Source organism: Mus pahari, chromosome 22 (assembly GCF_900095145.1).
Source record: "Mus pahari chromosome 22, PAHARI_EIJ_v1.1, whole genome shotgun sequence".
Lineage (NCBI taxonomy): Eukaryota > Metazoa > Chordata > Mammalia > Rodentia > Muridae > Mus > Mus pahari.
Window position 1 is genome coordinate 23099071 of NC_034611.1, and position 27156 is coordinate 23126226.

General features: G+C 39.7%; 1 long non-coding RNA gene and 1 other non-coding gene across 2 annotated transcripts in view; one reads left to right on the plus strand and one right to left on the minus strand.

Moving 5' to 3' along the window:
- Positions 1–7030: 7030 nt before the first annotated feature.
- Positions 7031–27156, minus strand: part of LOC110338603 — a 60908-nt gene continuing 40782 nt past the window's right edge. The window contains exon 3 of the long non-coding RNA XR_002381304.1: positions 7031–7234. This is a non-coding gene — a long non-coding RNA (uncharacterized LOC110338603). The remainder of the gene's footprint in view (positions 7235–27156) is intronic.
- LOC115063048 lies at positions 23246–23376 on the plus strand. The gene has a single exon (XR_003842929.1). It is a non-coding gene; the product is annotated as a small nucleolar RNA SNORA17 (small nucleolar RNA).

A 27156-nucleotide genomic window follows, 5' to 3' on the forward strand; every position in this document is an offset into this window, starting at 1 on the left:
GTGGGCCAGAGCACCCTGTAGCTCTCTACCTTCAACTTTGCTTTCAGGGGGGCCTGTGAGCAGGGCTTCATGTTTTTCCATGACTATTCTACATACATTCTCTTTGACATGAATCTAAGCATTCACAGAGGCTGACTTTTTTTTGTTTCTAGCTGATTTTATACTAGCTTCTTTTTTTTTTGTAAATAATGATGTTTCCCTGTTCGATGATGGGGATTGAATAATAAAGGCCCTTGTAAATGCTCTGCCACTGAGCTATGCCACCTGTCCTTAGTGACAATATTACATGGATGCAAACTTCTTAACCCTCCCTTCAAATCTATGGTTTATCTGAAGTTTAATTGACATCCTGTGTTTTATCTGGAAGTCCTGCCCGGTAACCACAATCTACCCTGGTCCTTGTTGAACTGAGGCAGTATTAGGATGGAAATACTCAAGAACTCTGCTGAAGTCTTAGGTCATCTTTCTTTCAGGTGACTACAGGATGTTGTTTTTCAGGTCTCTCTAATCTCAACCCACATGTTCGTTCTCTCTAGTGCAATAGGTAGATGTAGAATTTTTTAGTGTCAAGAGCTACAGCAGAACGACTTTCATATTCCAATGGTGATGTCTATAAGATGCTGAGAGGGTATATATGTGCCCATTTGGTGAGGAGGTGAACAGGATAGTTAAGTGTCCCCATTATCATCGTACAAACACTGTTTTGCTATGCCTAACTCAACTTTTTAGGGCTCAGTGGCTAGCCATCTAGTAGCACCCCATTTAAAAACAGTTGCTAAAACACATGGGACAGAATGAGTTATGTGGTTGGATAAATGAGGCCATCTTAGGCTAGAACTGATTTAATAGACTAAGAAGAATGGCTTTCCCCAACATATCACCATGGAGATTTATTTTCCCATCCCTTCATTCTATTGTTTACTACTTTATCATTGAGCTCATCTACTTCCCTGAGAAGTTAATAAACCAAAAGAAGATAAATGTCCTATGCGAAACTACCCATCAATAGAAAAATAATCACAACAACATTTATAGACTATTTAATATGTGCCAGGAAAGAGATATGTGTATGACATGTGCTAGCTACCTCATGACGTTTCTGTGCTGGAGGAAAACTTACTGACTTTTCTCTCTGCATGAGGACACATGTAACCAGAAAGGGAAAAGATCTGGTAGAAGCCACACAGTGAGATCTGAATGCACTGTCCCCTCTGTGCCTTGCCAATCTGAAGTCCTTTACTGGCAACTATTCATTTTACAGACAGTGGATTTTGTTGACCTACTCTTCCGGTCTTTGCTCCTTTAATTCCCCAGAGAGAAAGCAAGGTAGGCTCCTGCTTGAGATTGCACTTCTAATTTCCATTAGCTTTATCAGTATGCATACTGCCTTGCAGCTTCAACCCCCACTGTGATCACAGGCAGCTTTTCCTTTCCTCTTATTGCTAAGGATTTGTTTCCCTCTGCAGATATTTTCTTATCCACTCACTGACTCGCAGAGCATCAAATGATAACTATACAACCTAGAAAAAAATTTACAAAAATGTTGAATTCGGGAGGGAATGGAGCTAGAGATGGCAGAGAGCCAGTTCCCGAAGCGAAGTGGATCAAAGGAAATCCTTAATACCTGCTCAGGGCTGGCAAAGCCATAATTGTGTTGCTTATTTACTTTGTGCACTAGTGGCTAATATAAATTACAGGAGAGCCCCTGTGATGTTCCAAGAAGTAAATCAATGCCTCTCAATATCCCCAGCTATTTCCACTGGAAGTAACAAAACTCTGATGCAGTAACTATTGATACTAGAAGGTCTTACTGCTTCTTCAACTGGAGGTAACACACAGTACATAACTCTTGCCACCACACTGTCCTGATGATCATCATAAGGAATTCCATTCATTCTTTGTCTTCATGATTAAGAAATGATTAGTATTGTTATGTTGTTATAGTGATTAATCTATTACCACTATCTATCTGACTAGGTCTGTGATTACCTAGCAGATACACTTCAGGGACACTCATACTGAGTGTAGGTGGACCATTCCATGGGCCAGGGTACCTGGCAGAATTAAAAGAGAAAGGAGAAAGCCGGTATTCCCTACCCTCTGTTCCTGTGGATGTTTGCTACCCTCGAGTCTTCTTCTGTTTTTTTTTTTTTTTTTTTTTTTTTTGTTTGCCCATAAGTAAGCAGTTCCAGCTGAACAAAAGAATATGTGTTCTTCCCACAAGCTACCCTTGTATTTGTGATAGCAACAAGAAAAATAATTGACCTGGTTGCTCCCAAGCCAATAAAAGTCACAAAATAATTGTCATTGTATAATTTGACCAGGTAATTATATGTTGGACACTTTTTATTTAGTTATTTTATTTAGTTATACAGCATCATATGATTGTTTTGTGGCGAAGATAAAATTAAAACAGAGTAGAAAACTCAGAGCGCACCAACTTCTATTTGAATCTCTGTGACATAATCCGTGTCTTCTGTAGTTTATGTTGTTGTTTGATTTTATATTATGTTACAGTTGGATAACTTTTTCAATTATGTTCCATTATTCATTTTTTTTTAAAATAGAAGACCAGAGAAACTCAATTACTAACCGAAGGTCACACAGCACAGGGCGATATCAACTAAGGCTTACTCTGCCCCTGTTGTTCAATGTTAGTTCATTGAAACCACAAACAGCTTTCATTCCATTGTCCGTGAAGCTTCTCCCCATTAGTAAACTGTGAGCTGAGTAGAACTGCTTGTTGTTTTTCAGGTGTATTGATCATTCTTAATGTCAGTTTAAAATATTGGACATGTGAGTGTTCAGTCACATATGGGGCATCTGTATTAACCTCTTCCCGCATCAAATCTCATGGAACATTACATGAAGTCGGAAAAGGAAAGAATGCGAAAGTGAGAGAATAGGCATGACTAATGCGATGGATGGGGCGTGGCTACTGCTCTCTGGACTCAAAACAGTGATAGGTAGCTGCATAAATAAAACCTATACAAGATCAATCCAGCCACAGTCCTTGGGGACCGTGCCCTCAGAACCCCAGACTTACACCGAGGAGATATTGGAAGTTCATAGCTGCTGGGGAGGAAGACTCATCCTTCTTGGAAGATATGAGCACTGGTAGGGTTACCCATGCTCCAATGGATGTTCCCCTACTCATGAACATATGGGGAGCACGAATGAGACTTATTGGGGGTGTATATACAAAAGAAAAGGACATAAAATTGGGAAGGAAAATATTGGGGAGGATCTGATCAAGTTACAGGTAACAACTTTGGGTTGATATAGCCACATTTCATTATATATATAATTTCTCAAAGAATATAAAAATATAAACTATTTCTATTGGAACACTGACTCTGATATGGATGCACTTATAAGTGTGAAGAAAGTAATTTATGGGTTGGTGAGGTAGGTCTATGATTAATGCTTGTCACAAAACTATAAGAACTGGAATTTACAATCCCCAGCATCCAAGTTAATTCTGGGTCTCATGACACACATACATACATACATACATACATACATACACACACACACACACACACACACCACATCTGCATACACATGCATGCAGATTCATACACACACATGTGCTATGTACATGTAACATGCATTTAGAAAGAACCCATTATGCAATTTACTGTTTATACAGTCAAGCCAGAGTCAAAAATATATTTTACAAGTGCACTGTGTTTAACTGGATTTTACAAATGTTAAAGTTCCTACAATTAAACTTTGGTTATCAGCAGCAAAGATCTGAGTTGGGAACAGATCAAGAATAAACTACAGGCAAATGAAAATGGCCCCAGGGAAAAGAAACAATGAAAGTGTAAATAAAGGACAGAGGGAAAGTGCAGAATTACTTTTCTGTTTTATATTCATGGCCAGAGCTGTCTCCTCTGAGACTAAAAGAAGAAAAGTATTCATCATCTTTTCTCCAAACCAAGGAATGCCACAAGAGACTGAGATGAGCAGATTCCCATGCCTAGAACTGAAAAGAAATGTCTTATCAATTAGATTGTGTATTCACAGGGAGGATGAAGGCAGGGAAGTTGACTCTCAAATCTGATTAATAAAAAGGCTACATGCAAGCATCCACTTGATAAGGTGCTTAAAATGTGATTTTATGAGAAATTAATAAGCTGTCAACCAAGATGAGACAAAGCTTATAGATAGACTTTAGGGAGATGGGGAAGGTCTGGGAGCAGGTGGGAGAAGGAAAAGAATATGATCCAAATATATTGTATGGGAAAATATACTGTAGGAAAATGAAACTTGTTAGTTTCATTTTTTCATATTTCATGGTTCTGATTGTCAATTTTCTCTCTTGGAACCAGTCTGTATGCTCTATTATAATTGTGCTTATTAGTAGAGTGTGTTGTACATGTAGGCTCATGTGCCACATTGTGTGTAGAGGTCAGAGAACAATGTTGTGAAGTAGATTCTTTGTTTTCAGCTTTGTACATGTTAGCTAGGATTCTCTGAATCAGGTCTGATACACACACACACACACACACATGCATGCACACACACATACTTGCACTATACGCATACACATTATGAAAGGATTTATTAGACTGGCTTTTAGGCTGTGATCTGGGTAATTCAATAATAAATGGTATGGCGGAATTGTTGATAATACAGTAGTTGGTCAGTCCACAAAATTGGGTATATCAGCAGTTCTCATATGATGATTTGAGTCCTGGACAATTCCCATAGAATTGCTGGTTTCTAGGTCTGCATTAGAATCCTGGAAAAGTTGTATTTAATATGAGGTGCAAAACAGACAAAGCTGCCAGCAGAGTGAGGGCACTTATTCATGTGCTTCAGTGTGGTCTGCACTAGACAGTGTGGTATACTTAAGGTGGGACATCTTACTTCAAATAATCAGGCTAAGAAAATCCCTCACAGTGCCCAGCATTGTGAGGTTTAGTTGGCTCCAGATGTAGTCAGGTTGACAACTAAGATTAGCCATCATGTATGTGTACTGGAGATCATACTCCAGTCACCAGATTTATGGGACAAGTGGTTTTACGCGTGGAATCATTTTATTGACTACAAGAAACAGTATGTATTCTAAGGAATAAAAGTAACATAATGAATGGGATCTTACACTTTTTATTCCTGAAATATTTGTAACATAAGTAGGAAGTAATATTAACTAGTTACATTGTCTTCTCCCTAAGGAATCTTGCATCAGATGATGGTATATAATGTTTATTAAACACTTTATAAATACTCAGTGATTTGCATTTCCTTCCACTCAAACTCTAAGCTAGCCACCATCTGAAGATTAATGGAGAGACAAGATTCTTCTCTTTTATAGCAGTGTTTTGAGCAAAGACAAGCAGCAAAGAAATGTTCAACATACTTAGTCATCGGGGAAATGCAAATCAAAACCACCCTGAGATTTCAGCTCACACCAGTTAGAATGACTGAGATAAAAAAAACTCAGGTGACAGCAGATGCTGGCAAGAATATGGAGAAAGAGGAACATTCCTCCATTGCTGGTGGGATTGCAAGCTAGGACTACCACTCAGGAAATCTGTCTGTCGGTTCCTGAAGACCTCTAAACCACTCCTGGGAATAGACCCAAAAGATACTCCAACATGTAATTAGAACACATGCTCCACTATGTTAATAGCAGCCTTATTTATAATAGCCAGAAGCTGGAAACAACCCAGATGTCCCTCAACAGAGGAATGGATACAGAAAATGTGGTATATTTACACAATGGAATGCTACTAAGCTATTAAAAATAATGACTTCATGGAACTTGAAAATATCATCCTGAGTGAGGTAACACAGTCACAAAAGAACACACGTGATATGCATTCACTGATAAGTGGATATTAGCCCAAAAGTCCAGAATATCCAAGATAAAATTCACAGGCCATATGAAGCTGAAAAAGAAGGAAGATCAAAGTTTGGATGCTTCAGTGCTTCTTAGAAGGGAGAACAAAATACTCACAGGAGCAAATACGAAGACAAAGTGTGGAGCAGAGACTGAAGGAATGGCCATTCAGAGACTGCCTCACCTGGGGATCCATCCCATATACAGTTACCAAATCTAGACACAATTGAGGAAATGCTTGCTAACAGGTGCCTGTTATTGCTTTCTCCTGAGAGGCTCTGTCAGAGCTTGACAAATACAGAGGCAGATGCTCACAGTCAACCATTAGACTGAGCAAGGGGTCCCCGATGGAGGAGTTGGAGAAGGGACTGAAGGAGCTGAGGGAGTTTGCAGCTCCATGGGGGGAGCAAAGTATCAAGTGAACAGATCCCTTGGAACTCCGGTGGACTGGACCACCAGCCATAGAGTCCACATAGAGAGACCCATGGCTCCAGCCGCATATGGGGCAGGGGATGAACTTGTTGGACATCAGTGGGAGGAGTAGTCCTTGGACCTGTCAATGCCCTGCTGTAGGGGAATGTGAGAGTGAGTGGGTGGGTGGGGAAGCACCTTCATAGAGGCAGGGGATGTGATGGTAGGGCGTTTCCAGAGAGGAGACCTGGAAAGGGGATAACATTTGAAATGTAAATAAAGAAAATATCCAATAAAAGAAAAGAAAAAAAGAATTGACAAATGGGACCTCATAAAACTGCAAAGCTTCTGCTAAAAAAAAAAAAAATTCCATATATCTCATAGGACATGATGAGTATCACCTGAGGTAATCAATTTTATTCATTTATTTCATGTGAGTACACTGTTGCTCTCTTCAAACACACCATTAAGGGGCATCAGATTTCATTATAGATGGTTGTGAGCCACCATGTGGTTGCTGGGAATTGAACACATGACCTCTGGAAGAGCAGTTAGTACTCTTAACCACTCAGCCATCTCTCCAGTCTAAGGTCATAGATTTAAAAAGTACATGAAATAAAGTTTTATTTGGCCAAGCTTATAGTCTTATAGTGGGAAAAGGAGGCCTGGGACATAGGGGTTCTACTTCTCTGAATAGGAAACTCCAGTATATGGGGGAGTCACAAGGCAATGCTGCTAAGTTACACATCTTACTGAGGCTTTAGTGCCTATTTCAGGGTTTATTCCAGTAGACATGGGATACAATAGGCTTCTCCATACCTCAGGAAGATACCTTGCTGGAGGAGAATAATGTGTGCCCCTTGCTTTACACATCATGATGCGCCCAGGGAAAACACAGCTTCCTACACTCATCTCAGCTGTGTTCACTGAAGGACAAGATGGAGACAGGATTTCTTCTGAGTGCAGGCACTGCATAAATATATACATCAACAATGTTTATTATACAATGAATTTCGGACCTAAACTTTATGTGCTTAAAATAGCTGCTTTCCTTGAACTGTCACTGTCACTGGGCCCCTTTTGCTGTGCTATTGTGCTCTGGGCCCCTCTTACTGTGTGTCTTTACCCAGGGACCCTCTTGCTGTGCCCCTCTGGGCTGGGCTGTTTCTCGAAGTGCCAGCATCTAGGCAATCGCAGGTCAGCCTGTGCAATGTGACCTGTGCCAGGCAGCAATGTATTCCTGAGAAGTAATAGGTAATTTGACCTAATTTGGCTTGAGCCTCTCTTGGGCTGAGATGAGATTACGGACTGAATACAATTATACATGATCATTTGGTGCTTTTGACCTACAGGCAGCTAGAGACTCAAGTTGGATCATCTCACCTATGAAATTTCCCCAAGGGCTTCTAGATAATGACTTTAAATGCTAATTACAACATGTAGTCAATGCTCTGATAAAATTGAGAGCATTTTGATTTATGATGGATATTAAGTAAGAGCAGGAATAAAACCCAGTGTATTTAAAGGGTTTAAATGTACTCTGAAGGTTTGAACATGAAAAGAAAACCGCAGAGCACTTCTTTTTTTCTTTAGTAATTATGTTGTTTTAGCTAGAAAATATGTTCCCCTTATTACTGTCAACGCTGCTACTGTAGGAATTGACCTAGTTATGTCCAAATTGACAGTCTCAAAAAAATTGCCTCCTCCAACTTGGCAGCATTTGTAGGTACAACCATGGCAGGGCTGGCTCCCAGGTAGGAGTTCTGACGGTTTAGAGAGTTCAAATGCTGAGCTACATAGAATTTAAAGGGCAAGCATAATCTGTGGGTGGCCCTTCCTGCATCTAAGTTAGCCAAAAACACACCAAAAGAGGATCCAGTGGTAAGGAACTGAAGGTTTCTCACCCCAGACTCACTACACCCTAAATTTGACCCAGTTACATTACATATTCAAGTAGAGAGAGAACACAGTCTACTGGCATGAACTTGGGTATGGAAGATTAAATCATATGAGAGTCAATTAAAATCTTGGGGTCTGTCTTATTGCATCGTCAGGTTCAACGTCTCTATTTCTGAGCGACCATGGATTGTGAATCTGGTATTAATATAAGCTCTAGCTGAATTAGGTTTGTAGAACAGGGCAAGTGCTCTGCATATGCAAATGTGTATCATTTATTGCAATTCAGGGAGATTGGGCTCGAGTTTTGGGTTGCTACTATACAGCTGTGAGCAGTGATGTTTTAACCTTTAGGGCAGACTTTCCTCGTGGACAAAAAAAAAATGATAGTAGTAGTTGATTAAAAGTTCTGAAATCTGAGGGAGCCAGGTAGGAAAATGGGAGGAGTTGAAAGGAGGAGATAGAGTAAGTGATATAATCATAGTAGCATATATGAAAGTCTCAAAAATGAATTCAAAATACTTTTCAAACCTTACTCTGTGGAGCTGTCATATCCCATACAAATTTGATGACAGGAATAAATCGACTGTCTTCTGCTTTTAACTGGTTTTTTGAGATAATGTCTCAATGGGTTGGCCTGGATCTCCTATGACTCACTAGATCTGAGCCTCTCTCTCCAGAGTGCTAAGATTGAAAGCCTGCACTACCACACATGGCTTGGGTATCTCTTTTGAAAATAAATTTGATAAGCTATAATAGATTGGTATGCAGATGCAAGTTGGCTATATGCTCATATTTTATCAAATCGAAGGAAGCAACTAGTATGTTCATGTTCTACTTAGAACACAGAGAAATACATATTGAATGTCCATTTCAACTCGAGAGTGCTCTCATTAGGCTTTCTTTGAAGTAAATATTTTTACTCCTAATACATTTTGCAGGCCATGGGGTTAATCATAATGGGGATTGTGTGCATGATTTTACAGAATTAATTCAGTCTATGATTTTTACATAATTAATTCTATAAAATCCAAGTTAAAAAAAAAAGTCTTAACCATTGCGGGTAGAGCACCAGCGAAGACAGATGTGGGCGTTTCTCTGCAGGAGGATAGAGCTCTTTGGGATACCCAGGAGTGGTGTTCCTGACTCACATGGTATTCTATTTCTGAATTTTGAGTAAATGCCACACTGCGTTCCTAATGGCTCTAACTAGTTAGGACTCCCTCCAGGGATGAATAAAGGTTCTCCTTACCCATCCCGCATCAGCATTTGTTGTTTGTTGTTGTTTGTTTGTTTGTTTGTTTGTTTTATTTTGTTTCTGGGATCTATTCTGCCTGGAGTGAGTGGAGAGGGATGAAATCTTAAAGTAGCCTTCTAATGGCTAAGAATGTTGGGCATGTTTTAGTTATTTGCTAGTCATTTATAGTTTTTTCTTCCAGTCTTATCTAAAGATGGCTGTCTCTGCAGAGAGTGCAGATGGTGAATATAGAGGCTCATGGGTGCTTTACCATTCTGACAATAAGTGATGTTTCTGTGCTCAACCATAATAGGATACTTATACTTCCCTTAAGGCTCGGGGAACATGATAGAAGGGAGAGCAGAATGTCAGAACAGGAAGATAGGGGGCAACCTTCAAAAGGCCATTTTCTAAGACAACACAGCTATTACAATCATGCCATAAGGTACAGTTTTGGATACTGGGCCTGGGTGAAACTGGCCATATAACTAGCAACGGTGGGGAGTGGGTCTTCCTTCTGAACTAAAAGTTCCTGGGAGATTCTCAGAGGTGAGAATTCATTGTCTTCAGCTGTGTACTTACTGGGGAGCCCACTGGGTTCCGATGGACAGTGACAAACCAATGGTCACACCGGTGGCTCTGATTCAACGCTGTGGGTTATAAAACAAGAAGATGCGGGAATGTAGAGAAAGGACTTATAGAGAGGAGAAAGGGTTTGGACTCGATGAGCAGAGGTGTGGGGGAGGGGATGGAAGCAATTAGAACGCACTGCATACAAATGTGAAATTGTCCAAGAACAAGGATTCGTTTTTAAAAACCTTAAAAGCACCGACACGCAAAAGAAAACAAAGCCTCAAATAGAGTGTTTCTTACTCTTCTCTTGACGTGTTCAGTGTTTGGAAGTACAGTAAAGCATTTCAGAGCCCACATCTTCAGTATCTTCCCCAGATGGGAAACAGCACGACAATTAACGTAGCCAGAAGACCACAACTTCAAGTCTGAGATGAGATGAGCATGCATTTCAATGTCCCTTTTCACATTATTTTAAAGATACAAATCAGTCAGCACTGCTCTTATGGTGATTGTGCTTCAGAGTGAAGGTTACAGAAAGAGCTCTCCAGGCTTTCTGAATGAGATGGTTTGCTGTCATTTTCCACGTATGAGTGAAGGACAAACGGTAAAGAAAAGAACTCTGCTTCAGCAGGGTCCTGAAGTCCACAGCCAGATGCTTAACTAGAAAGTAAAAAAAGAAGAGGAAAGAAACTGTCACTATTTCTTAGTGGAAATTCTTTGAGAATGAAGTTAGGTTTTCCTCTTAGGGGCTATTTTTATAAATCAATCTGTACTTGAGTCCCTATGGAAAGTATATTTCATTTATGAACTTTTAAAATGTCTTTTTGTTTGAAGAACAAATGTAATTGGCTTTATAACACTGTTGTTTGATCTGATTATATTATTGAATTATCCTTTTAAGACCACAATGATTTATTTGTTTCCCATGAAGAATTTATTTATCTTATTGTTGCTTATCCTTGTAGAGTTTTTGAAGAATGAAGAAAGAATGTAAGTGTACAAGTCAGCATTTCATTTTGACCTTGAGTTAAGGTCTTAGAGATAACAGAAGGAAACCACCATCAACTCTTATACTTAATAGGCTCTACAATAGTCATTTTGATATAGAGAGATTTACAAGAAGACCAAATGAATTATATTAAGTAATACCTTATATACAGTAAGGTAAATGCATAAGAAATGGGTATTGAGTCCCCCAAATTTGAAGAAATATGCAGTTTTCTTTTCTATTATACAGGTTAACATTTGTCATTAAAAATTTTCAGTAATCTGCTGGACATTTATTTGCTTAAAATTTTTGATCCAAAAGTGATGGGAATCAAACTTGGTTTTCTCTGTTATTCATTGAGAGCAAGCTAGCTATATCATATATTGCTAAAGGCTTGACAATGCTAGATTTGGAGGATATTCTTTAAATGTTAATATCTTTATTTCTCTGGAAAATAATTTCCATCCCAAAGTTTAAGTTTGTTATTTTAAAATATTGTGAAATTTTATTCCATGAAAGCAAAATGTGAAATACACATAAAGATTTGAAACTCTAAGAGGCAAGAAGTCAGTCTTGATTTGTTTTGTATCTTCTCTGCCTTGCACAGACCTAGCCCTTGGAAACCAAAGGTGCTTGTAGAGTGAATAGTACATGTTAACTCAGGAATGTGGCAGCCTAACAGAAACCCTTAAACACTCACTTGGGAATTTGGTTGAAATCTTTATAGCAGGTCTTGCATATCCACATGGATCATTCTTCGATCCCTGGTAGATGCTTGGAACTGTGCATACATCAAATGCACATAGTTTTACCCCCTACACATTCATCTTTATATTTTTGTACAGTACCCGCCTTCCCTCATGTAATGATATGAGATGATACAAAGTCATGTGAAGAGATTAACTGAAGTACATGACACTGACATTGTTAGGCTTCTTTATGAGAGCAACTTGTACATGAGTACTACAATATTGCATGACAGTTAACCTGATAATCAAGGCACAAGATTACTAAGTGATTAATGCCCAGGAAGCATGTGGTTGGGCAGAAGAATGTCTCACCGGACTTGATGCTCATGTGGAGAAAATAGCATGAAAGGTGATTATGCATGAAAGAACAGTGTTTACAATGTATGAATTATGTACTTCTGGAATTTTCTACTTAATATTTTCACATCTAATTCATTATGGGCAACTGGAACAATGCAAAAGGAGGGTTGCATAAAAGGGGACACTTTTCTCTTATACATGTGATGTTGAGCAAATGATTTAGCACTTCTGAGTTCCCTGTCTTTACTTGTAAATGTTGATAATTGCTGATTACTTGAGAATAATGCTATGAGGAGAAAGGGAGTAACCCCAGGAAGATGTTATCTGATGCAGGCCAAGTTAATGTCTAAGAAAGGCAGGCTCTGGCTCTTCTCAGGAAAGCTCAGGCTCTCTAAGTAACAGAGTTATAGTCAATGTTCATGCTTTTTCATTTCTAAATACAAGTTATAATATCAAATCAAAGTTTATTCATTGTTTACCAAGTCAAACACATAGGGCTTTCATCATTCATTTTCAGAATGTTCCTGTTATGTACCTGATAACACAGTAATAATAGGCAGTTTAGTGTAAGGTACTTTTAATTCTGCAAGTCTGAATATTTTTTCCATAGGATGTGAGAATCCTTTAAAATAGTTACACATTCAAACAATAAATGTTTCCAATGACATTGAGCAAACTATAATAAACATAAGTAAATAGAACAGCTAATGCATTCATTTTAAAAGGCTCAGAGTGTGGAAGGCCCCTTCTTACTTAGGCTCGCATAGCTATGAGTACAATGGTAGGTGCTTTTTTGGCATGGGGATATTATGAGTTCTGCAGTAGAGGAACTGGAGGACAGACATTTTCTATGAGAGACTGTCACAGTAGAAACTATGATACAAAATATGTTAGTGGATAGTGTCATTCTCTTCCCAGTTCATTCTATATTATACTATGCTAGGAACTTTGTCAAGTTTGGGATTTCCAACAGCAGCAAGCAAAATAATTGTATTCACAGTTAGAGCTGTTGTAGGCTAAGTGCAGCTGCATGATAGAAGAAATGAGATTTAAATGACTGGTCATCTACTAGGGTTTCCGCCTGTTTTGACTTTCCCAGTATTCCTTTGCTTTGCAATACTAGAAGACCAAGTCTAAAACCTTACAAAGGAAGCACTCTATGACAGTCCAATCCTACAGGTTTTACCACTGAGACCCCTGCAGTGCTGGAACATGTATACCCTCATTCTCAAGCAAATCATGACAACTGGACAATCTTCCAAACACTTTTGTCTAGATCCAGCATTCAATATGAGCACACAGACATTAAGTGTGCCTCATTCAATTCCACATTTGTTCACGGACTGAAGGGGGACAGGAAAGATATAATTATGTGTGTGCATTCATGAGTTTTGATAAAAAAAAATTAATTCAGGATCTTAAAAAAGCAGGCCCTTGCACATTCCAGTTATCAGGAGGGTGACAGCCTGCGCTATGCCTCCTTTCCCACTCACAGGAATATTACTTCAGAAACACACAAGAAGACGATGCTCATTTCTGTATCTATGCAGACAATGTGGGGTTTATCTGAAAGGATTATTTACGTCATAGGTACACAATAAACATTTAACTCTGTAATTGTGATTCTTCAAATGCATTACTGTGGAAGTTCATTCTATGAGCTAGCCCTCAGCACTGTCCCAATTTTCTGACTAAACATATTGCCCATTGACACGTCCCTGCTTTAGTGACAAACTATCTTCACAGATGAATCTTGCTTTTCTGTCCAAAATAGGATGGAATTAGCTTGGAAATGGACCTTTGATCAAAACACATCTGGAGAAATTGTAGAGACTGGTGAGTAAACAGACATCTGTTCTCAGATGTGGTGAAGGAGCTGACGAATCAGAATTCTCGCTTGTGTAGTGATAAGATTCCATCCATCCACTGAAGGGGATTAGGGGAATGCTGGCTTTGCTGTCAACGAACTGGACCCAAGTTTAGTTTCATACAGTTCTTGCCTAATTACTGTCTTTGTTCTCATATATTTGTAATTTAATCATATAGAATACCATACATGAGTCTTAATGGAGTTGAACCACAGTTTAGAAGTGTGTTTTAACATGTAGTACTGGACTAAAGATGCCTGATTATAAAGTAACACAGAATTACTAAACAATCAATTATATATAAATTATATGAAGTTTAGTGCTGCACATTATTCATGACACATACCAATCGATTCCAGCAAACTTGTTAAAATATATAACCTTAACAGTTTTGTTAGAAGGTTACCTAACTTCATACAATCTTGAAGACACATGAATCTACAGATGCCATGTTCTTTTGTACTGTTGTTTTTCAGGGAACAAATAAATATTCATGATGGCAATCAGACTTTTCTAATTCAAATGTCAGTAATGTAAAATTCCCCTTTGAAAAAAACAATGCTAACTATAATCCAGTATTCATGTCCCATTCTCCAAAATTCTGGGAACTATGTGCAACATACAAAAAGGACAGGAAGTAGCAAGAGGCAAAATGTGAAAAGCAAAAAGACCACACATGATACAAACCATGAGACAATCATTCGTTTGTTTGCTCATTTTAAGTCTATGTATTTATACATGTGTTTATTCAACACTTGTCTCAGAACAGGAAGTTGAGAAACCTGATACACATTTCATCCTGACTAGTTGATATTCTAGCAGAAAAAAATGAAATAATTTTCAAAAACAATAAAGAAAATCAATTACTATAAAATTCCGAGACAAAGAATAAGTTACTCTCCTTCAGTCTTCTTTTTCCCTCCCACTTTTCCTTCTCTCCTCTCTCCATTTTTTCCTCTTTCTTACATTTGTAACCTGTTTATGGTTCTGTCAAAGGTGATCTAAAATGAGCTTTAGTTTGTGATGATAAAGTGTTTATGTAGGTTATAACATTCCAAGGGCTGGACAGACTGTGCATTTGATAACGGTATGGACTGCTTTTGCAGTAGACATTGGGAAAGTTCTGAGCACCCTAAACTTGTGTCACACTCAACTATGATTCCAACTCTGGGGTATATGACACCATTTTTGACTCTTAACAGGTACCAAAACTCACAAGTGCATACCGCCTACACACATAATTAGAAATAAAATATAACTCTATAAAACAAAAACCCTGAGATGGTTGAGGACATAAGCAGCTGCACTCTCTTGGTGAAGTGTTTGCTTGAGCTTAATCCTCAAAACTAATATTTAAAAACTAGGTGTGGTGTAAGTGCTTATAAAATTTCAGAGACAAATCAATGACTCCCTGTGTCTTGCTGGCCATCCAGTCTACCCTAATTGGTTGAGTATTAGGCCAGTGAAGGAGTCTGTCCCAAAGGTAGACCAGTCATGGACAATGATACTTGATTTTGTTATCTGACTTCCATATGCACACAACATCATGAGGAGAAGAGGCATCACTGAAAATAAGGTTACAGCTTAGACACATATAAATAAATATCAAGTAATTCATGGGCAAACATTCCCTCTTTTTTCTACATAAATGAAAGTATATATATACATTGTTTTGTCTTTGTTTTTATAAATAATATATTTAAAAATGTTAAACACATTTAGATAATGGAATTTTAGTTACATTTAGTTAATGAAATTACGTTTTGATGTATATGCTACAAACACTTGCTTAATTTACCATCTATTTTTTGACTTTTGTGTTTTTACCATACGGAACATTAAACATGTTAATTTGTCAAATTTATCAAATTTAAAAGAGTTTGTCATTTTTAATTATATAGAAAGATTTCTCACAACAAAGATGGAAAATAAATTCTTCCATGTGTTTTTCAAAGACTTTTATGTTTTGTTTTTTATTGAAAATAGATTCTTGTCTCATACCATACATCCTGGCCACAGTTTCTCCTTCCTCCACTTCTTCTACCTCCCCCTCCCCAACCTCCCCTTTTAACCCCAGATCAACTCCCGCTTTGTTTCCTCTTCATAAAATTGCAGACCTCCAAGAGACAGAAGCCAAGCATGACAAAACATAACACAATGAAACAAAGCAACAGCCCTCATATCAAGACTTCATAAGGTAACCCAAAAGGGAGAAAGGAATCCTAGAAGCAGGCAGAGTCGGCGATATGGCAGCCAACTCCACCTGTTGGGAGTCCCACAAAAACACCAAGCTATACAGAGAAACTCATGGAACTCTTAAGTTTCAGAGCCCATGTGAGTCCTATTTAATTGATTTGGTGAGCTATGTTTTTCCTGGTGTCCTTATTCCCTCTGACTTCTGCGTATTTTCCCCTATTCCATGGGGTTCACTGTTCTTCAAGGAGAGGGACTGATATAGACGTCCAATTTAGACTCTCTGTCTGCGTAATGTTTGGTTATGGGTCTCTGCACGCACTACCATCTACTTCAGAAGGAAGCCTCTGTGATGAAGAATGGACAAGGTACAAATATCCTTATGCAAGAGTCTAGAACATAGTGGTGAAGAGTCTAGGCACCAGTTCAACTTCTCTATATTCAATGGGTTGTAGAGTGCTGTCTTCAGTATCAGAGTCCCACTGTCAATTTCCAGAGAGCAATGTGCCCTAGCATTAGCCTGGGTTGTTTAAGGATCTTCACCAGATCCCTCTGGCTAACCACTCAGCCAAATGCAACCCAGTCCCAACACTGGAAGCCTTGCCTAGCTACAAAAGGTGGCCTGTTCAGACTCTACCCCCTTTATTACTAGAACTCACACTAGGGGTCACCCTCATAGATTCCAGAAAGTTTCTACTGCGTTAGGTTTCCTCACACCTGCAATGTTCCCCTGTTCCCTGGTTCCACCTGTCTCACATTCTCCTCCATTCTTTTCATGCCTCCTACCTGACCTCTTCCACACCCATCTCTACCTGCACCCATCCACCTACAAGATTTAGTCTATTTTATCTTCCCAGGGATGTCCATGTCTCCATGTAGAGTCATCCTCTTTATTTAATGTCTCTGGATCTCTAGATTGGAGCTTGATTATCATTTAATTAAAAGCAATATATTCACTTATAATAGTATATATCCACTTATAAGTCAACACACACTGTATTTGTCTCGCTGGGTCCTTTCAAGTTCTGTAAAGAAATATGGTGGAATTTTGATAAGGATTGCACTGTATCTGTAGATTGCTTTTGCTAGGGTGGCCATTTTTATGGTGTTATTCCTACCAATCCATGAGCATAGAAGATCTTTCCACTTCTGATATCTTCTTCAGTTTCTTTCTTCAGGGACTTGAAGTTCTTGTCCTGTAGATCTTTTACTTGTTTGATTAGAATCACACCAAGATATTTTACTTTATTTGAGGTTTGCTGTCCCCCTTATTTCTTCCTCTGTCTGTCATTTGTGTATAGGCGAGCTACTAATTTGTTGTTGTTAATGTTGTAATTAGTCACTTTGCTGAAAGTATGTATCAGCCATAGGATTTCCTTGTAGAATTTGAGGGTCGCTTGAGTACGGTATCATGAGATCTGCAAATAAAAAAATACACTGATATGTTCCATTTCAATATATATCCCTGTGATCTCCTTCACTTGTCTCATTGCTCTAGCTAAAATTTTGAGTACTATAGTGAACAGATATCAAGAGAGTGGACAACCTTTTCCTGTTCTTGATTTTAGTGGAATTGCTCATAGTTTCCCTTCATTTCATTTGAGGCTGGCTACAGGCTTTCTTTATTATGTTTAGTTACATCCCTTGTACCACTAATCTCTCCAGTACTTTTATCATGAAGGTGTGTTGGATTTTATTAAAAGCATTTTCTGTATCATGTGGTTTTTTGTTTTTAGTTTATTTATATGATAGATTACATTTACAAATTTTCACATTAAACTATCTGGGATGAAGCTTCCCTTATTACGGTAGATTTTGATATGTTCTCTGATTTGGTTTGAAAATATTTTACTAAGTATATTTGCATCTAGTTTCATAAGAATTAACTGGTTTGTAGTTATCTTGTTGAAACTTTATGTATTTTGGGTATCAAAGTAACTGTGAACTCATGAATGAATTGGGCAGTGTTCCTTGTGTTTCTATTTTGTGGAATAATTTGAAGAGTATTAATGTTAGCTCTTTGAAAGTCTGGTAGAATTCTGTACTAAAAGCACCTGATCCAGGGATGTTGTTGTTGTTGTTGTTGTTGTTGTTGTTTTTGTTAATGCGAGATGTTTTAATTTTGCAGAAACTCTGTTAATTAAGGTCATAGTCTACCATGAGCAGATAGCTCCTCCGTACTTGGCACAAAATGGACGACTCCCTTTACCAGCAGGGCTTCCCCTTCTCTGACCTTGTCTTATACTTTTATAGGCATCTCCTTTTTTAGGTTAGGACAATTATCTTCTATCATTCTGTTGAAAATATTTTCTGGGCCTTTGAGTTGGAATTCTTCTCCTTCGTGCATTTCTATTATATAATAGGTTTGGTTTTTTTAATGGTGTCCCAGATTTCCTGGATGCTTTGTGTCAGACATCTTTTAGACTTTGCAATTTCTTCGACCAATTTATCTAGTTCTTTGATCGTGTCTTCGATGCCTAAGATTCTTTCTTTTATTTCTTGTACTCTGTTGATGAAGTTTGCCTTTCTCGCTCCTGTCTGCATGCCTTTACTTTTCATTTTTGTTTTGTTTTTGTTTGTTTGTTCGTTTGTTTGTTTGCTGGTTGTGCTTCAACTATGATGGGATACTCAAGGCCTGCAGTGGTAGGATAGCTGGAGACATACTACTTTGGCTATTGTTGATTGTGTTCTTATGCTGGTGTCTAGGTTTGGGTTGATTATAGGTTTAGGTGATGATTTGTAGATTTGTCTCTGTTGGGTGGTATTGTTCCTTGGTTTCCATTTCTTTGGATTTTTAGAGACTGTGTTGGATGTGTATTGGGTATTTTAGTGGCCTGCTCTACTGATGTGTTCAAAGGAAACCATCTCTCGTATTGGAGGCTGGTCTTCAGACAGAGGGCCTGTGGTTGAGCAAGAGGTATCTACCCCAATGGGAGATTGAGACAGTTTGGGGAGCAATAGGCAGTGGGCAATGGCCTGTGGGATCCTCAGGAGGCTGGATAAATGGGAAGGAAAACTGCAGCTAATGTTCTGTTGCAGTTCTAGGAGTCTCGGGTAAGAAAGAGACTGGGAGAGAAGGTCTCCAGCAGCCTATCTTATCTTCTGGAAGGTATGTCCTGTGGCTGACATTTATGTTATTTTAATATAATAATGTATATCAATTCTTTGGAATTTTTATGCAATGTATTTTGATACCACTCAACACTTATTACTCCATAACCCTTCTTTAATTCACTCTAAACTCCCTATTTCCCACTCCTTTCCAACTCTATTTTTTTATTATTATACTTTTTTCATAATTCGCAGAATTGAATTTGTCCTGACCATATATGCCTGGGTATGGGACCACTCACTGGAGCAAGGTCTACACACCAGAGACAATACTTCAAAAGGAAGTGGACTCTTCCTTCTCATCAACCATCAATTGTCAAATGGTACTTAGCTAGGGGTATGGACTTGTGAGCTGCCCCTGCCTCCAGTACTGGAATGTTGAGTGGCTTGGTCTTGTGCTTGTGTGACTTTGATCTCCAGAATCCAAATTTAAAATCCAGGTGTAGTAACAAATTCACATAATATAACTTCAAAGACAGGATGATAGACGGAGCTTGTGAAGGAAGCCACTGCCTGTATGTGTTCTGAGTGCTGTGGTCCTTTCCCATCAGGTACTATTTCATTCCAGTGTCCCCAACCTATGGATTTTACAAGGCTTCCACTCATTCTTCTATACTGGTTCCTGATCCTTGGGCATGGGGAATGATGAAGAAACCCCATCTGTAGTTGAGCATTACAATTATTTTCTTCATTTTGACCAGGTGTAAGTTTCTGTATTAATTCTATATTAACATTATCTGTTGCACAAAACAAACAAACAAAAAACATCAACAAAACAAAACTCTCCTGAGGTCAGAAAGCTGCACTAATCTCTGTGTAGAGATATAATTTATCTATACACAGGTGATTTGATGTTGTGTTGATTTAGCAAAATAATACTAGTAGATTCACTATAGGTGCCTAGGAGTTCTCCAACCATGAATCCCTGGCAAAATTCCCCGGTATGAATTTCCCCCTGTGGAATAAGCTTTAAGTGCTCAAGTTAGAGGTTATGGGTTGTCAAATAAAAAACTCAGATCTAAATGTGAGATATCTATCTCTCCTGGAGTTGTTTGATATGATGCCCTGGAAACCCTTGAAGTAAGCTATTGCTATAGCTCTTGAATTTCCACCAGAAATTAACGGCCTGACACTGTTGAAGAAATCACATACTTTAGACATGGGACATGGAAAAATCAAGTTGATGCTGAACCAAAAATGTTTCTTCCTCATGACTAGCTTTCACTGTACTAGAAGGCTCTATGTTGGCTACTAGTAGAAAACTGTCAACAATCTTACCCAGTTGTGAAAACTGTCAACTGTCATAATGACTGACATACCAAGATAGACACTCATGTCTTCACAGCAGCATGAATGTCATGGGGGTAACTGACTGCTTTCTGATTGGATTGATGGTTTGATGGGGTGCAATTATTTTTACTTAAACATAATTCCATATAGAATTTTTTTTTATTTAAGAATTTATTTTAATGTAACGAGCAGCTTCTAAACCTGAAACCAATTTTAGAATTTTTGATCTCTCCTTGCACAATTGATATGGAAGGTAAGAATGAAGTTCAAGGATAACTGAAACCATAGAGCTAATGTCATGACCTTGTGCTGCCTAGTCAACTAGATCACAGATCCCACATTCTTGGCTCCTCAGTTGTAGCATAGCTCCAAAGCTTCACTTGTTCAAAAACACCTTTTTCCCCCTGAGAACATGTGTGGGGCTGTGATAGGCAGCCTGTTCTAGTTGAATGAGGCGTGCTCTAGAGATCCAGTAGCAAACTCTACAAGGGTCAGAACAAGTGAACCACGTTCCCAGAGACAGGTGCCTGACACCACAGAACCCCCAACTCCATAATTCTGTGACTATCAACCAGGCAGGCAAAGCCCCAAGTTCCTGGCATTCTAGCTAGACTCCACCCTCATAGTGACCTGACAGTAGCCAGGTATGCTCCTCCCCAGAGTTACCTGGCAACAACAAGGTAGCCCAGCCCACTACAAAAGGAGCTGCTTGGCCTCTCCTCACTCTTTTTAAGCTCTCACCTTTATTACTCTCATCTCTAGCTCTCCTTCTCTCACTCCCTCACCCCCTCTCTCTACATGGCCATGGTTGCTCTCCCTCTTTCTACCTTCTCTCTTTCTCCCCGCCTTTCTACAATAAAGCTCTAAAACCATAGACTCTTTGCTCATCAAGGCCCACTGTGCTTGAACGATGGGATAGGCTTTCCCCTAAAGAGTCACGACTAACCTCCTGCCAGAAAGCCTTCCTACACTCCAGCCACTGACCATACCAAGGACTCTCACCTGCATGGGAACCACCCAGCACCCCCTCTCTCCCTGCCCTCTTCTCCCTTTGGTTCTGGGGATGACAGAGCTGCCCCTGGGCCCCCCGTTTTTTTCTTAGCTCTTCTGCAATGTCCAGCTGTGTCTGGGATGTCCGAGACTGAGAACCTGTTGTCTCTGGCCTCAGTGAGGCTCAGAAACCTTGGACTGCTCCTTTTCCACCCCCTGGCATTCTGGGGTTCCATGGCTTCCCACAGCCAGACACCCACCCAAGGCCACATGGAAAACCCACCCAGAGCACCAGAACTCTGGCATGTCGCAGGTTTTCTCTCACTCTCTTTATTCCCCCATGCCCACTGTCCTACAAATAATGTGTTTCTATTAGGTCTTTCTATGTGATCACTGCTTACTCTACAAGAGTAAGACAGATAAAAGAGGGTAGACTTTAGACTGGAGCTGAGATAAATTGAATGCTTTAGGAAATGGCCTGAAATCAATGTAAAATATCTGAAATAAGCTGGACTAACTGCAATGGAGAGGCGAGTCCTGAGTCTGCAATACACCCAGGATAAAATATGCCAAATTTAGTTATTGAATCAATGTAGGAGACAGAACAGAAAGAGAATTCAAGGACAATTCACATTTTTATTTGCTTGATAGATAAGAAGGATAAGTTGTATTTTAGGGAAAAGAGAAAGTGGTTTTTACTTTCGACAAAAAAAATAAGTGCCTGGATTGTGGGCAGTTTTATGTGACCTTAAGAAATAAATAGAGGGGTGAGGAGAGAGAGAGAGAGAGAGAGAGAGAGAGAGAGAGAGAGAGAGAGAGGAGAGGAGAGAAGAATGGACCTTTGATGAGCACCAGCACTCAAAACATTGTCCACCTCAACAGAAAAAAAAAAGAACTATAGAAGTAATTAGCTAACATGGTCAACCAAGTGCCTAATAGACTCAGATACAGCCAAGAAGAGTAATGCCAATAGGAACATAGCCTACAGACTGAGATTTCAATGTCACTGGTGACTTCTGTCAGAGTAAATTCACTCTAGTTTTCACATAACAGAGTAATGTGGACTGTAGATTGCAGCTTAACTCTGCATAGAGAGGTGATGTTGATGAGGCAGTAGAGAGTTCATTGTTATAAAGTCTGGAAAAGAAACGAATGGCGTCTCAATGAGAACGAGCAATCTGAAACTTTCTTAAGAGAGGAAGGTATTCGATGATTGTAAAGAAGTTACATCGATGTAATCAAAAATATAGCTTGTTCTTATGAAAGATTAAAAAAGGACTCAGAAACATCAGAAACATAATAGTATAGAAGGCTTGGCTTCATATAATAGGAAGAGATGTTCAGTGATTAAAAGATACAAAATCAATAATATAACATCATGAGTAAACTGAAAGATTGAGAAAATAGTTTTCATGTTCTTGATATTCATAATGAAATAAGTAAATTGATATATTAAAAATTAAATGCAGGTGTGGTGTTAGATTCCTAAGAAGATCTGTAAAAACCAACAGAATAACATCTATCTGACAAAGACTATGTTAAAAGCATTTATCATCAGTTCTGAGAACCAGGTTGACAATAGAGACTGAACATTTTTATTCCAATTAATTCTGTTGTACTTTTAGTATAAAAGGTAGAGTTTGGTACTGTTTATTTTGTAATTTTAGGGAGGCTAACTGTGTAAAAAAAAAAATCTATCAAACTTGTAAGATAAATATTATAGAAAAAGTAAAACACAAGGTAAAAGAAAACCAGCAATGCTAAGCTAAAATTAAATAAACCATCACTGCCCCTGTAAGTGTTACAGGTATGGCTGCTGTGTCACATGTGAGTCTGTAGTTGAAGAGGAGAAAGAGGCTATGTTTACACTCAGTGGTCTGTCCTACAAACATCTGAGTGATTAGTGGTCTAACACTCCCTGAAAAAGATAAATAAATAAATAAATAAATAAATAAATAAATAAATAAATAAATCTGAGACAACCACCAGTTTGGCACCAGGATGCCTGGACAAGGAGCTAGCCTGAGACAACTACCACTTCAGTGCCAGGAAGGCCTGGATAGACTCCCAGGATGGGGACCAAGTTGGAGGCGAAAAGAAGCCTGCCTGGAATCTCATCCCCTACAGGCTGGCATGAGCCCAGGATAAACACATTCACAAAGGGCCACAATGGCAGGCTGGGTGAAGAGTGAGCCCTAGACAACTACCAGAGCAGCACCATGAGGCCTGGACAGGGACCGAGACTGAGATCAACAGTCCAGTGCCACACAGACTTGTAGGTGCATACCATGCCTAAGTTGACCCTTACATAGTATCATACTGCAAGGGTGAGATATAGCACTCCTAAAACCACTTCTGAGATGATGACAGACACTCAGAGACCCTGGGTGCCACTTAGAGGAACAAATAAGTGGTGGAGAAATAAAAAAGAAAGAGAAACAGAAGGATGTGGGCACAATAAAGAACGGCAGAGCTGGAGACTTGAAGGTAGTAAGGAACAGCCTAATGAGTGTAACCAGTGATGCCGCCTAGGACCGTGGTGGGGTCCTGGTCTGTGCTGCCACTGGGTCCATGTCTGAGTACAGGAACCAGCAGCAGCAGTCAAACATCTCTGGTGTTGGATGAAGCCCAGGGACATATGGATGTGTGAAGGCTGTGAAGAACTGGCCACACCTTTCTCCTGATTATTGTTTGGAGAGCTGACCATGGGGCCGTGAGAGCAGGAGGGCTGACCCCACCTCTAGCCAGCTGCAGTCCTCAAGAGACTGTCCAGAGTCGTGGGCAAGTTGTCCTGAGGATACAAGCATGGGAAAACTGGTACTACCACTTCTCTCCAGTGTGGTGATGTGGACAAGAGAGAAATACTCTCCTTCCCCCTCACTCTTTACCACCTTCAGGAGTTTGGAGACCTATCCTTGGGGTCATGAGAGCAGGAAAGCTGTTCCTGCCCCTCATCATCTGCAGCACTTAAGAGAGTGGACTCTGCCCCTTGCTTGGGCAGCAAGCAGGGGAGACCTTACCCCTCCACTTGTCTACTATGTAGTGACATGGGCGAGAAAGATGCTCCCCACTTTGTCCCCTGCCCCTTGCCTCTTGCCCTTTGACACCTAGGGCAAGCAGGTGACCAACCCTGAGGTCATCTAGCAGGGGACTCCCTGCCTCTCACTTGCTGCAAGACTAGGGAAAGCAGACCCTTCACAACGCCTGAGCAGCACAGTCCTGGATTTGGGAATTGAGAGTGAGTTGGTCCCAAGGGTATAGTCATGAGACAACCTGCCCTGAGTCTTGTCAGCTGTTCAGTGGTATGAGCGAGAAAGAGATCCCTTTCCCTCCTTTTTATTCCCTCACCACTGTGATGGACAGGAGAGCTTCCCTGGTGTCATGAGAACAGGAGAGCAGGCCTTATGCCTCACATGGGGCAGCCTAGTAGAGCTGTCCCTGATGTAAGGGTAGCCAATGAGAGAGCTGTCCCTGGGATCATGAGAGTGAGAGCACTCTCAACAGCCCCAACACTCACGCAGGACAGAGGGTTCTGTACCTCAACTGGACAGAGGAACAGAGCAGGTCCACATTGCAGGATTTCTGGTGAGCTGGCCCAGAAGGCACGAGACTAGGAGGGCTGTTGGGCTGACCAGCTCAGTTAACTCTCAGGCCCAGATCCAGGGCTTTGAATTGGTCCACCTCAATATCTAACCCATCTATGAACTGCTGGAGTTCATGAAAGAGATGGTTCTACAGATACAAAATTACAGAATCTTCATGACACGGGGCAACAACAGGATATCCATCTTAGAGGAATCCCACTGAGGTTCCATTGTTGATAGAGCTGCAGAAGTCCAAGGCCTCCTATCAAACCAGCAAAATATTGCAATGACCATTTATAAGCAAAGTATAGACAAAAGGGACACACTGTGACATACTATATCTTCCACAATGAGACTTTTTTTTTCTCTGTTAGTGGGGAGGTTTCAAGGATGGAGGGGAATGGGTATGAGTGGAAGAGAAGACGAGTGGAATTGAGATCCATGATGTGAAATTCATAAAGAACCATTAAACAAAGAAGGAAAATATTTTTTTTCTCTTACTGTTATTTTAAGTTTTACTACATCACGGTTGTTTGTTTGTTTGTTTTGAGTTTAAGGGGTTTCTTAAATATTTCTGAAATTACTCAGAGAAATGAAGTTCTGTTCCTTAGTCCATTTTCTCCCTTTATGACTCATTTCTGTTATACCTGAGGGTCTTTTTACTATGGAATAATAGTTAAAAGAATCTGCTTATTTGTTTCGCTAAGTAATGTTATCTCTAAATTTGTAGAGCCCTCTCTCCAGTCATTGCCATCTGAGTGAATCCTTGGCATTATCAGCTTATATGTTGCTTTCAAGACTCAAGTTACAGGGCTGGAGAGATGGATCAGTGGTTAAGAACATACTTTTGCGCTCTGAGAGAGACTTGAATTTGGTTTTCAGTATACACATCAGGTGTTTCACAACCACTTGTATCTCCAGCTCTAGAGAATCTCGTCTTTGGCCTCCTTAGGCACAAGAATTCATATACATACCTGTATGCACATGTGTGCACATATTTACATACAAAATTCAAAATAGTAAAATACTTTTATTTGTATTTGTCCTTAAAGATAGAGATTAGAGTTGCTGAGAAACTCAACAGGGACAACTGGTTCTTCTCACTAGAAAGTCTACAATTGATTTGTGTTGTTTTTCCTGCTTAATACATAGTATTCTATCTGCCTTTTCCTATGTTCCTCAATTTCATTTCATTCATCAACTGTGAGGCCAGAAAGCCATGAGACTGGAGCCAGTCCAGAGCAAGTGTGAGGTCAAAATGTGTCCAAACCCCAAAAGTCTCACCCTGAGACCAGCAGAAGTGAGGACTGTTCCCTCCTTTTAATGGGTCTGCATGCTCCAAAGCATGGAGCCTATATGACCCCTCCACCACTCTGGAGGTAGACAAGTAGCTTGGTAGCCAAACTACAGGTTTAACTTCCTCTATCCCTATAAGGACATGTCCAGCACATACCTGGAATCTCTCCTCATGCATATGAAGTATTTCCATCACCTTGGTACCTAACAATAGTGTGTACTCACCCTGAAAACCCCCTACCAACTTCTCTAGGTCTATATAGCCCTTGTTACCTCCAGAAAACATCTCAGAGAAGGCTGTTTCTTCCTGGCACTCAAGGCACCAGGTTCCTGCAAACCCACACTACCCACGTAAGCTTAGATCCTTCCATTTCACCAGGTGCACTCTGGTGCCTGGATGCCCCAAGGGCAGAAACAACAGGGCCAGCAACTGATGATATTCATCTATATCAGCAAATGTAGTTACAGTGGATAGTTATTTAATGGTAAAAGGATCATTGATACATAATTAAACTATTGTCTATTATGCTAGTTAATCTTTTCTGTCAGCTTGGCTGGATTTGAAAGACTTCAACACAATTGAACTAAGAAAGAAAGAACCAGGCTTAAGGTGGGCAGAACCATACACAGACTGGGGTATTGAGGTGAATAAAAGAAACAAAAGAAGAAAGAAAACTACCAGAATATCTCCCTTCCTCCTCCTCCTCCTTCTCCTCCCCCTCTGTAGTGGCTATTCCTGGTTGTCAACTTGACTATATTTGAAATGAACTACAATCCAGAATTGGAAGGCTCACCAGTGAACCTAATCTGGAGACT